Here is an 11,053-nt window from a genome sequence, read left to right as displayed (position 1 = left end):
TTTTAACATGCGCAAAACAAATGCACTCGGCATTGTAAGATCCACGCTTCTGTGTATGCGAGTTCATCGCGCATCGAAGATGGTGGCCACCGGCGCCGACTTTTCTCTAATTGTTGTTTCGCCTATAATTATTTCTAACACTCACAAAAATCCGTGGCCACTTTGCTGCGTATTTCAAGATGTAGGCTTCTCAGTAGGAATGACGACCAGAAGCGAGCTTTTTTCACTATAGCAGTCCGCCGACAAGAACGCACAAGACTGAAAGCACTCACGCCACCCAGTTGGTGTGACTTAGTAGGATACAACTTAAAGAACAGCAGTTGGCAACCAAGGCACACGGACCGCGCGGGGTTGTTATTCCGCCAGCCCACAGAAGGAAACAAAATCAGTCATGCGACCATTTCAAAATGGTGTCGTGCTTGATACATGCGAACATGCAGGACGGAAATAATAGGATGGGCAATGCCGCAACGCGAATGATTCCCTTGTGGCGGCCCAACACTTTATAAAAGCGTCAGAACGCGCAGTAGGTTTTAGTACTCCCGGTGGATTTTTTTTTTGTCGATGAACATTCGAAATCATTTCAAGCTCTTTAAATGAACAAACACATGGCTACCACCGCGGCACTTTGCCGCGCTCAAGTTTCTGGATTGCGGCATCGAATCGCGGCGTTGCGCTATGCGTGTCCGTTCGGCGAGCCGCATCAGAGATAATGCCTCCAAAGCGTGTCGGAAGTTAAAGGCAAATGTTGCAGGCCCCTTCGAATCGTGTGCGGCGAAGCCAAACTACTGACTGATGTGCCGTAAGTGCGCGCTGCGGTTCGTGTTGCAGTAAATTGCATAGTAATGTCTGTTGTCATTCCAGAAGCAAAGCACGCATATTCTTTACTTAAAAGGCAGGCTTAAAACTGTTTTGTAAGCTGGTCAGCTCTCATGCGAGGGTTTAAGGGAAAGCTTAGTTGGAGTTGGAGTGCACCTTTCTCAATCGTTCACTGATACATGCTATGTTTTACCAGCCGTGGTTGCTTAGTGGCCATGGTGTTGGGCTGCTAAGCACGAGATCGCGGGATTGAATCCTGACCACGGGACGTGTTCAGAAGGACGTGTCGTGTACGAGCGGCCCGAAGCCATGGGGAAAACAATCGACGAAGCCCGACCACGACGACAAAGTGCCACTGAGAAAGCTGTTTGGAAGTAGGATGCTCACGCTTTCTGTTCTATACGCTTTTGCTATATTATTTCGCCTTTCTAACCTAGCTTTTGTTATACACACGCTCCGAATTTTTTTCTGTGCAGTCTACACGTGAATAGAAACAGCTGAGTTTTTGCTAATGCGTTATAGCAATCCAAATTTGCGAAAAAGAACTGTTATTTACTCATGCAGTGTTCATTACAATATACATGCACATAATGGCTACTTATTATTTCACAAATTGCAATCAAAGCATGCCTTTAGAATTTTCTTGCTTGAACCAAAGATTGGTCATTTATGAGGGAAAGTGTATACATTTTACTGTGCAACCTGACATAACCAAATAGGCAGTGTTTTTCTTCCCGCTTCTCTCGAAATCTGCTCCTGTATGAAGTCAAATCAGTCTTTCTGTGTATTATTTTAATGCCCTATGCTCTTACATGTCCTCCTGTTTGCAGCTAACAACAGTCCATTTCTGGGAAACAAGCTGCCTCAGAGGTGCCACCTACCTAAGTCACCCAACATTTCGGGGGCATTGAATCCTCTTATACAATCGCACTTCAAGCCGAAATCGTCCCCCACCCCCAAAACTGGAGCGCCTCGCATTCCTCGTCTGGCAACCCGAAACCACAGCAACAGTATGTAACCGCCCACCCACGGAGGAAGGAAACTAAGGAGAGGCCCTGACGTCACTCTCTGTGAAGCAAAAGTGAAGCCGGAAGTTGGCGTTGCTCATGGCGATGCTCCGCCTTTTGTGCCACCCTCCTCTCTTGTTTACATCTTTCGCGAAACCACGCCGCGCTGCGCGTGGTGTCGCGCGCGGAGCGCGCGCTCTAGCGCAACATCCGGCAGAGCACGCTGCAGGTAACACAGCGCAACAAGACACGGTGACTAACGCAAACCCGCCCACACAGCGCCTTTGCCACGGCACGAAACCTACCAGAGCAACACGTGTGAGCGCTCAAAAAATCAGAACAACGCCGCCATTGTGGCCCAAAAGGCGTGGCCATGCAGCAAAAAAAAATAAAAAAGCAACAACCTCTGCGTCATTTCCGCCACACTTTTCTCCTAGCGCGCGGAGGGGGTAGGGCCTCTCCTTAGTTACAGTACAGAGGCTAGAAGGTTTTCCTAGTGTCGTGAACGGCCGCCATTTCAAGGGGCCCCTGTGAAACCGTTTGTATGCACTGCGTAGGTGGCGCTGCAGCTACCAGGCGAGTTTTGGCCGCGCTGTTCTAGGCGCGCCGTTCGCCCAGCCAGTTGGCAAGTGCGCGGGGGCTGGGATTTGTGCGTGATTTGTTTGTGCCTCTAGATGCACGTGTAATAATGCCGACAAAAAAGGTCGCACGTGTTTCGTGCCGCTCTGCAAAGGTGGCTACAAGTCGTCGAAAGAAAAAGTGTCGTTCCCCGCCCCGTCCGACCCTCATCGGTCGCAAGAATGGGCTCGAAACATAACGCGAGATGACAAGGCTCTCGACGAAACCTGTGTCGTGTGCTCAAGGCATTTCAACGAACGCTACGTTCAAAGCACGAGATAAATTGCTACTTTGTCCCGGCTGTTAGATTGAGCCTCCCTCACCTGGCCAACATACACAGTATGGAAAAGCGTACTTCTCGAAACCCTGCACTGTGACGACGTCCGATATGCAATACTTGCCTACGATGCAAATACTCAAGAAAGCTTATCTTGAACCAGTTCAGCTGGCAGCATAAGAAACGACTAACGACTTTGAAACAAATAAATGCAAGGAAGCGAAAATCCCTTGACTTATTCCGCCCCCCAGAAAAAAAAAAACTTTCAGCAAGACCGTCAAAGACCTCCGGGTACTCCCGCAGTCCATCCCAACTATTGTGCTGGAGGAGAAAATCGGAGGCCTTCCTCCAAAGCAGCGCCTTGGTGTGAAGGCATGTTTCGAGGCAGCTTCCAGAAAGTCAACCCGGGGCATGCGGTTCAATCAGCTGTGGGTGTTGGAATGTATCCTCATGCGGATGAGGAGCCCACAGCTCCTGATCCGCATTTGCAAAGGGACAACGTCTGAAACATCGACACGACAGAACGGTTTCTAAAACTAATGGAAAGACTGATTTTTATAATGTCGTCTATAATCCCATCAAAAGGCCTTCGTGCTGATTCAAGAAGTGCACAGTTTTTTAATGAGTTTATTGTTTTTCTCAATGAATGGGAAGAATATGCTGCACAGCATGGTGGCGGCTTCTTAAGTGCAGGAACTGCCCTTGGGCTGCGTGTAACGCTGCAAAGCACACTGCCGCTTGTAAAATACCTAACCACGTCCCTGCAATACAAGTACTTGTTGACCGCAAACCTAAGCCAAGACAGGATGGAGGATGTATTTGGTATTGCGTGCCAGTGCTTCGGTTGCAATGATCATCCAATAGTGGGGCAGTTTTTGATAATTATCAACAACCTGGCTTTCTACAGCCTCGCAAAGCCTCCAAAAGGAGCAAAAGTACCTGCAGAAGCAGTGACTGCCCTCTTGCAGCCATCTCATGTCCCCAAAGAAAAAAATGCGCGAATAACTGAACTTGTCGATAATTTACTGGATGGCGGAAACTTGGCTTCTGCTGCATGCAGAGCTGCTCGAGGAGCACAGCAGCCTGAGCGATCCTCAGGGCTGTGTAGACAAAAAAAAAGTGACAGCAGTGACAAAAGTGACATCTTTTTATGTAGCTGGGTATGTTGTAAGAAAAATTCTTAAAAGATTTCCTTGCCCTCAATGTGGAACTTGTTTCAGCACTTTGTCTTTGCAAGCCGAGTCAAACAACAATACCTCGCTTACTCGAAATTTTGACCATGGAGGCTTAGTTTATCCATCAAGGCCAATTGAACAGCTCATAGCAAAGCTTGAGGACGCATTTACGGTGTTTTTCAATCGCAATAAGCTACACGTAGATAGCATGGTCAGCTTTCTGCATTTTCTTCAGGGACGTGAGCTTCAAGGTGAGAGCTGCGAGGAGCATGGACGTCGAATTACGACAGAAGTGATGAAGTTTTACGCCTTAACTAGGATGCATTTTCTTGTAAAGTCAGTAAACAAAGCGCGCAGCGATAAAAGAAAAAGCTGCTGAAAATGAGGCGCTGTCGGTAGCCTCGCACAGGGCACTTCCCACAAGGAAAGGCATTAGTATACATTGTTGCCATGGAACCTTGTGTAATAAAGACATTCCGCCCTGCAATTTGTCCCGCTTCATTTTCATTTTCGGTATCATGTACAAGATGTGTTCTTACGCTTCTTTACGGCGCAGTAGGTCGGGCCCGATGTGACGCTTGCATTTGCTCCTGCCGCGGCACGCTCTGGGCGTTACAGCTAGTCCGTGTCGAATCTAAATGACAAGAGAACCTATGCCGGAGTTTGCACTGTCTTTAGCACTTTAACGCCTTGTGAAAGCAGTGACAGCAGCACACACACGATCAACCGACTGAACCAGAGAGCACTACCCCCATGAGAGCTTCTTGCGCCTGCCTCGCGCCAGCGGGCGGTAGCGCCATCTGCCTTGCGCATAGCAAGTTATTTCAGCTGCGCCGGCTCGGTCGTGACACTAGGAAAACCTTCTAGCCTCTATAGTTACAGTGTACTAGATAGGGGCAGTGTGTTCAGACGGCGCAGCGGCCACGCACTGCTTTGAAGCCGGGAACGTAGACAGGTCCCGGATGTACGCGGCGGCGCTGCAGTCGCACGGGCTGTAAAGACATGCGTTTCCCCGCAGGCCGGCTGAGGCCGGTGAACAATAGAAGGCAGCATCCACGTGACCCTGCGTTCCCGGATGTTGGTTCCCTAAGTTGGTTTCCAACTGTCCCTATGAGGCCACTGAATACCTAGTGTGTCACGTGATTGAGGAGGTTTCTTCCCTGTATTACTGCCGGAATATACAACAATCCTAGCATCCTAGCGCGTGCAATGACGCAGAAACCACGTGCTTCTAAACGCCGTGTCTCCGCTTCGGAATGGCGCACGTCTGTGATCGAGCTGCCATCGGCGATAACGGTCGTCGCTGCGAATTTTGCATCAAACTATTCATACAGAGGAAGAACATGCTGCAACACATCAGGAACGTTCACAGAATGGCCGTGGATGTCAAGAAATTGATGAAATGCGACGTATGTGGCACTTCCCTGCCTACAATGGAGAAGTATTCGGTGCACCAGATCGCTGCGCACAACTTCGAGGCTGACTACGTGCACCTGTGTTCCGGAACAATAAGGGTGAGGAACAGTTTTATTACGTTTATTCTCAGTCATCGTAAGCAAATGACGTTTAAACGCAATATTATATGTCGGACTTTTTAAAATTTCTTGTTGCGCAGTGTGCCTCCAAAAGCAATTGTTTATACCTTGTGGGCCTTTGTTTTTTCTTTCTCCATCTGTTTCGCGAAGAGTATCTTTTGCGCACGTGCCTAATTTATTTCCTTAGGGTATGTTGAAGCTTGTATCCTCGTTAAATATAATTTGTTTGTTTATCCATCTATATATAGTACAGTCATGTGTGCGCGCTCCCAGCGGTGCGCTACATGACATACGTTTGGCATGGTCTGCTTTCCTGCCCAGCAAGTGGAGTGAAATTTGACGTTTGCACATCTTTTTTTCTTTTTTTTAAGCGACAGGAGTAAGCTGTTCTGCGTTCTGACGTTGCTCTGTGCCACATGCGTGCGTGGCCTAGTCTTCGCCTCAATGCACGTTGCAATGCGGCAGAGACGCAGAACCGGGACCATACTTGAATTTGCGGATGTCGCCGGGATGGTTTCCCAGCGTATTGTTGGCAAACTCTTTAGTAGTACATTTCATAGAAAAGAGCGAAATGTGACGCTCGCGCACCCTCCCCCCCCTTCTTTTTTTTTTCTTAAACGAGAGGAGGGATTTGCTCTGCGTTCTCACGTTGCTTTGCGCTACTTGCGTGCGTGGTACAGTCTTCGCCTCAGTGCCGACCGCAATACACTTGCAATTGCGGCTGTCAGCGGCTTGGTCTCCCGGCGTACTTTGGGAAAATTCTTTAGTAGTACCACAGTCCTTCAATTGAAGGACTCTGGTTGTAGAATTCATAAAATAGAGCCAAATTTGACGCACGCGCAATCCTTTTTTCTTTAAGAAGAGTGTGTTAGGAGGCTACTTGGTAAGACATCTTTTTGTGAACTTAAACTGCGCTTGGGAAAAGACACCAACGTAGAAGAAGACAGGACGAACGCAGACTAGCAACTGGATTATTGAAATCACACATAATGCTGCCTCTTCGAACCAGGCGCATGCCCAAGCCAGATCATAACCGTGTGACCATGGAACACTCCCTCGCCAAGCCCCTATCTACAGTAAAAATTCAAGCTCTTCTTGAAAAGAAGGAGCTTTTCAAGAAGAAACTGAGGGAAGGGATTCACACTGTTCTGGGGCGTAGCTTGCACCACGTGCTCTCAGTTCGTCTTTGTCTTATCCTAACAGCATTGCTGTGAATGTACAGTCTGATTCAATATTGAGGAAGGAGTGAGCATAGATCATGCTTAAGTTTCATACTTGTTTCTTATTAAAACAAAACTAATATGATCAATTTTTTGAAGTTATGGCGCATTGCATATTTGAAATTCAATTTTAACAGAAATTTGAGCAATATCAAGGGTGACTTCATGATACAGTCGAGTTGAAGGTGACGGAGTAAAATAAATGCTACGTTAGCCCGTGTCCAAAGCCTTCAAAGTGATTATTTTTGTTTGCATCTCTCTCCCCAAAGTACTTGTCACCATCTAATGCTATTTTGTGCTTTTATTACAGAATTTCATGAATGGAAAGCAGAAAAAGAGGGTAGCCAAAACTGTTGGTTCATTTTGCCCAGGGACCCCAAAAAGCTGGCCAGTGGAGAGACAAGGATCCACTATTACTGTATTAGATCAGGCGAGGCAAGGAAAAAGGAAGGTCATAGTGACTGTCGGGAGAAAAGTCAGGGGAGCTGTAGGTCTGGTAAGATGTGTCTTTCATTTATTACCATCACAATGGACAACACTCAGAGTCCGACACCTGAAAGCACCACCATAAAAGTCAGGTATCAAAGAAACCATTATGGTCATAAACCAGAAATTCAGCACTTGGGAATGAGTGACAAGGAAAAGGCCAGCGTAGCAGAGAACCTAGAAAGGGGTGTGCCCATGAAAACCATTCTAAAGCGAATAAGAACATCTGTGGCATCCAAGCTGAGGCCAGTGCACTTGGCAGAGTGCTCAACCTTGCATAACATCAAACGGCAGTTTAACATTGCTGCTCCTGAACGTTGTCACACTAATGAAGCTGTCAGTGTAGACATGTGGGTGCTTGTGATGAAAGAAAAAGGTGAAACACTTGTCCGCCTGTACAAGGCACAAGGTGCAGTGGACCCCAGTGGTACATTTTCTTCAGCAGACTTTGCTCTTGTTCTGATGACAGAGCCTCAGAAGGAGCTACTAGAAAAATTGGGCCCTGCAGGGACTGTATGTCTTGACTCCACACATGGAACTATAGAGCACCTGTTTGAGCTGACCACTGTTCTGGTGCTAGATAAAGTAGCATCAGTTGTAGCTATAGCTTATTTCATCTGCAACCAGATGAACGAGCAAACTTTGACAGCATTCTTCAAATATCTGGAGTCGGCCATGGCCAATAAAATGGCCGCTAAGACATTGATATCTGATGATGCATCGCAATTCTACAAAGCATGGTCCAGGGTCATGGGTGCCGCAAAACAGAAACTTCTCTGTGCTGTGCATGTGGATAACAATTGGCGTAAGAAGACACTCGAGTGTGTAGAGAGACAGCTAAGGCCACATGTTTACCATAGTGTGTGGCTACTCTTAGAGTTCCTCACAGAAAAGGCATTTGAAGATTATTTTAAGCAATTCCTTTCTAGTGAGGAAGAAAAACTGAGGGACTTCCTGAAGTACTTCAAAGACCACTATGCAGTTAGGCCGCAAGAGTGGGCCTATCGCTTTAGGACTAGAGCAGCTGTCAACACTAACATGCACCTTGAGAGCAAGCACAGGACGTTAAAGCATACTATGCTGGAGAGAAAACAGAATAAGCATGGTGACAAACTAATTTCTGCCCTCATGGACTTGACAAATAATGTTTTAATGAAAAGGGGCTAGCCAGATGATGAAAGGGGTAAAGGGTAAGGAGCTGAGAACAATTCAGAAGAACCACAGGTCTGGCAGTGAAATGGCAGCTTGTGCCAACATACATGAAGATGGCATAAGGACTGTGCCATCTCAGTCTATTAAAGGGCTCTCATATAAAGTGTCAAAAGTGAAAGATGGTGCTTGCTGTCCTTTGAGGTGCAAGGAATGCGCAGTGTGTGTGCAAGCACAGTCACTGTGTGGTCATCGCTAATCCAACTAGCAGCAACAAGGCCCATGAGAGCTCACCCAAAGAAGCATGTGAGGCAAGTCGGGCATTGCACATTGTACAGAGTATAACAAAGCTGGAAGCAGCCAAAGCAGTGTCAAGCTCAGCACTCTTAAGAGCAAAAATGGACTGAGACAGGCAATATCAGATGGTGAAGTCTCTGAGGGTGTGGCTGAGAAGGCAAACAATTCGTTTGAGCCAGTTTTCATGCTTGTGGAAAGTGAAAGTGACCCAAAAAGAAAGATGCCAGACCATTCAAATGAACCAGCCAACAAAAAAGTTGTGCACCTGTTAAGATTTCACTCTACAAAAAACCCTAGATTGTCGCAGCCATCATCTAGCCTTTCAAGGCCCACTGAAGCTCAAAAGGAAGTCCTTAAATAACAGCTTAGGGACAACAACATAGAAACTGAAGAGATAACCACGTCAGCAGGGCACGATTACTGGTAACAAGCCTCCAGTGCAGTTAGGAAGAGAGAAGTGGTGCAGTAGTGCTGTGCTGTCATGCCTTATAGAAGCAGGTTGAGGGCTCGCATATAAACAAATCATGACATGTGGTCTCTGATGATTAGCCCGTCTGTTTTTGTCTGTGGTGTGCAGCCATATGTCACAGCTGAATGGTATGTGTGTTAGAGCACGAGAGATGCCTCCATGCTTGCTGTATGAGCTGCTGGTAAGTGTTCTGTGAAAATAGGTACAGACCCAGTGGTTATCTCTGGTATGTGGCAGCTGTTGGATAGTAGTGTGTTAGAGCACGCCTCCATGCTTGCCATATGAGCCGCTGGTAAGTATGTCTGTACATAGGAAGCGCATTGGACGGTGTGTAGTGTTTCAGTGTGCAAAAGCCTCCAATGTGTTTTGCTACTTATAAATTTGTGTAAACACTCAGTAGCGCAGTAGTCATGATGTTGCACTGCTGAGCTCAAGCCTGCGGGTTCAATCCCAGCAAAGGTGGCTGCATTTCAGTGGTGGTGAAATGAAAAAAAAAGCGTGTAGTTGAATTCAAGTGCACATCACAGAACCCAAGGTGGTCAAAATAATACTGAGTCCCGCATTGTGGCATGCCTCATAATTCGATCTAGATGTTGTGTTCCATGTGATGTTCTTTATTGCCCATTTGAATAAACTTTTATTTTTCAGATTACCAAAATAGAGGGTATGTCCAGTGGTGTTGTGTGCAGTCTGGATAAGTTGCTCTGGTCATGAGCACTCAATGAAAACTTCTGCATATTTGGCTGCAGCAGACAGTGTCATAATGATAGTAAAAACTATGCAGAAAGCTTTAGGCCACTCTACATATCAGATCAGTTTTATATTGCATCCCTTATGGTGCTTATGGTGGCAGAATAATAATTGGCAATGCTTCCTTACACATTTAATATTTTTCTTTTATTCTTTTGGAAGAGCAACCTTGGAAGAATAATCTACAACGATGCTCCTACCTTCTCTTTCACTGTCTCCCCATTTCTTTTCTATACTTCAACTTCATTATTCTCCTCTTCATCCTACATTGACGGTGTGGGAAAGTGAGCTAAGCGTGTATAAAGATTGCTGTGCAGAACTTAATTGCAGCACTGACGAAGACAAATCTTTGTCAAAAGGTTCATTACAGCTACATTCCCCCTCCAAACACTGTTTATCACTTCAAGCCTGCATATTACTGTGAGCTTTTGTCTTGTTTAACAGTTGTAACAGTCATACTATTTATTACTATCAATAGCCAGCATACATTTAGCACTGCAAAGTGCTGTTTAGAAGACGTGTGAGTTTCTACTTCCCTTGTGATAAATACTCCAGACATTCAGTCTCTATTTTATGAAAATCTTTCAAACATTGCCAGTGATGACCACCATATGGGTTAATGTGGGCATGGGACTGAGGCTTTCCCGCAAAAAGAACAGTTATGTTTTGCTCATATCATGTGACTGACAGTTTCTGCTGTAATTTTTGCACTTGTCAACTGCACTGTGAAGAGTTCGTTTCTGTGAATATGTGCTGGCCTGACTCTTCTTAATCACGCATTTCAGATCTTGTGCTGTGAGATGAGGAGGTGTAAAATAAAAACACGGTGTAGATTTCACAATGCCTTTAAGAAACCACGCAAAGCTTGGAGATGAAGCATTACATGCAACTTGAACCAAGTGTCTGGAAACAGCAAGTGAAAGTTGTTTTGTCATGAGTGAGGGTGTCGGCGTTACTTGTAACTGCCTTTAAATAAAAGTTTGTTTCAAAACAGTGGCTCAACTCTGTGTTCCCCCGGTAAAAAACAAAACCATTGGGATTTGCAATTCTCTTTTTAAACATAATTGACCAATATGAATAAAAAAAACTTTATGAATCAAGATATAAGCTTGCCATACTATGGAAACACTTGAAACTCCTTTTGAGAAGCTTACTCATACGCGAACACATTATAGCAATTATTTTCAATCGTATACCCACAATTTGCCTCGTCACCATGTCAAGTTTCAAGGCAGATTTTTTTTTTTTTGA

The 11,053-nt window shown here is 45.9% G+C and overlaps 1 long non-coding RNA gene across 1 annotated transcript; it reads left to right on the top strand.

Annotated features, from left to right (window-relative positions):
• Window positions 1–5,073: 5,073 nt before the first annotated feature.
• On the top strand, window positions 5,074–10,793 carry LOC139048038 (uncharacterized). Its single transcript, XR_011507448.1, has 2 exons — window positions 5,074–5,410; window positions 6,962–10,793. It is a non-coding gene; the product is annotated as an uncharacterized lncRNA (long non-coding RNA).
• The last annotated feature ends 260 nt before the right edge of the window (window positions 10,794–11,053 follow it).

Source organism: Dermacentor albipictus, chromosome 7 (assembly GCF_038994185.2).
Source record: "Dermacentor albipictus isolate Rhodes 1998 colony chromosome 7, USDA_Dalb.pri_finalv2, whole genome shotgun sequence".
Lineage (NCBI taxonomy): Eukaryota > Metazoa > Arthropoda > Arachnida > Ixodida > Ixodidae > Dermacentor > Dermacentor albipictus.
The sequence above is the reverse complement of the archived record's forward strand: the minus strand, read 5'-3'. Positions and strand labels throughout refer to the sequence as shown.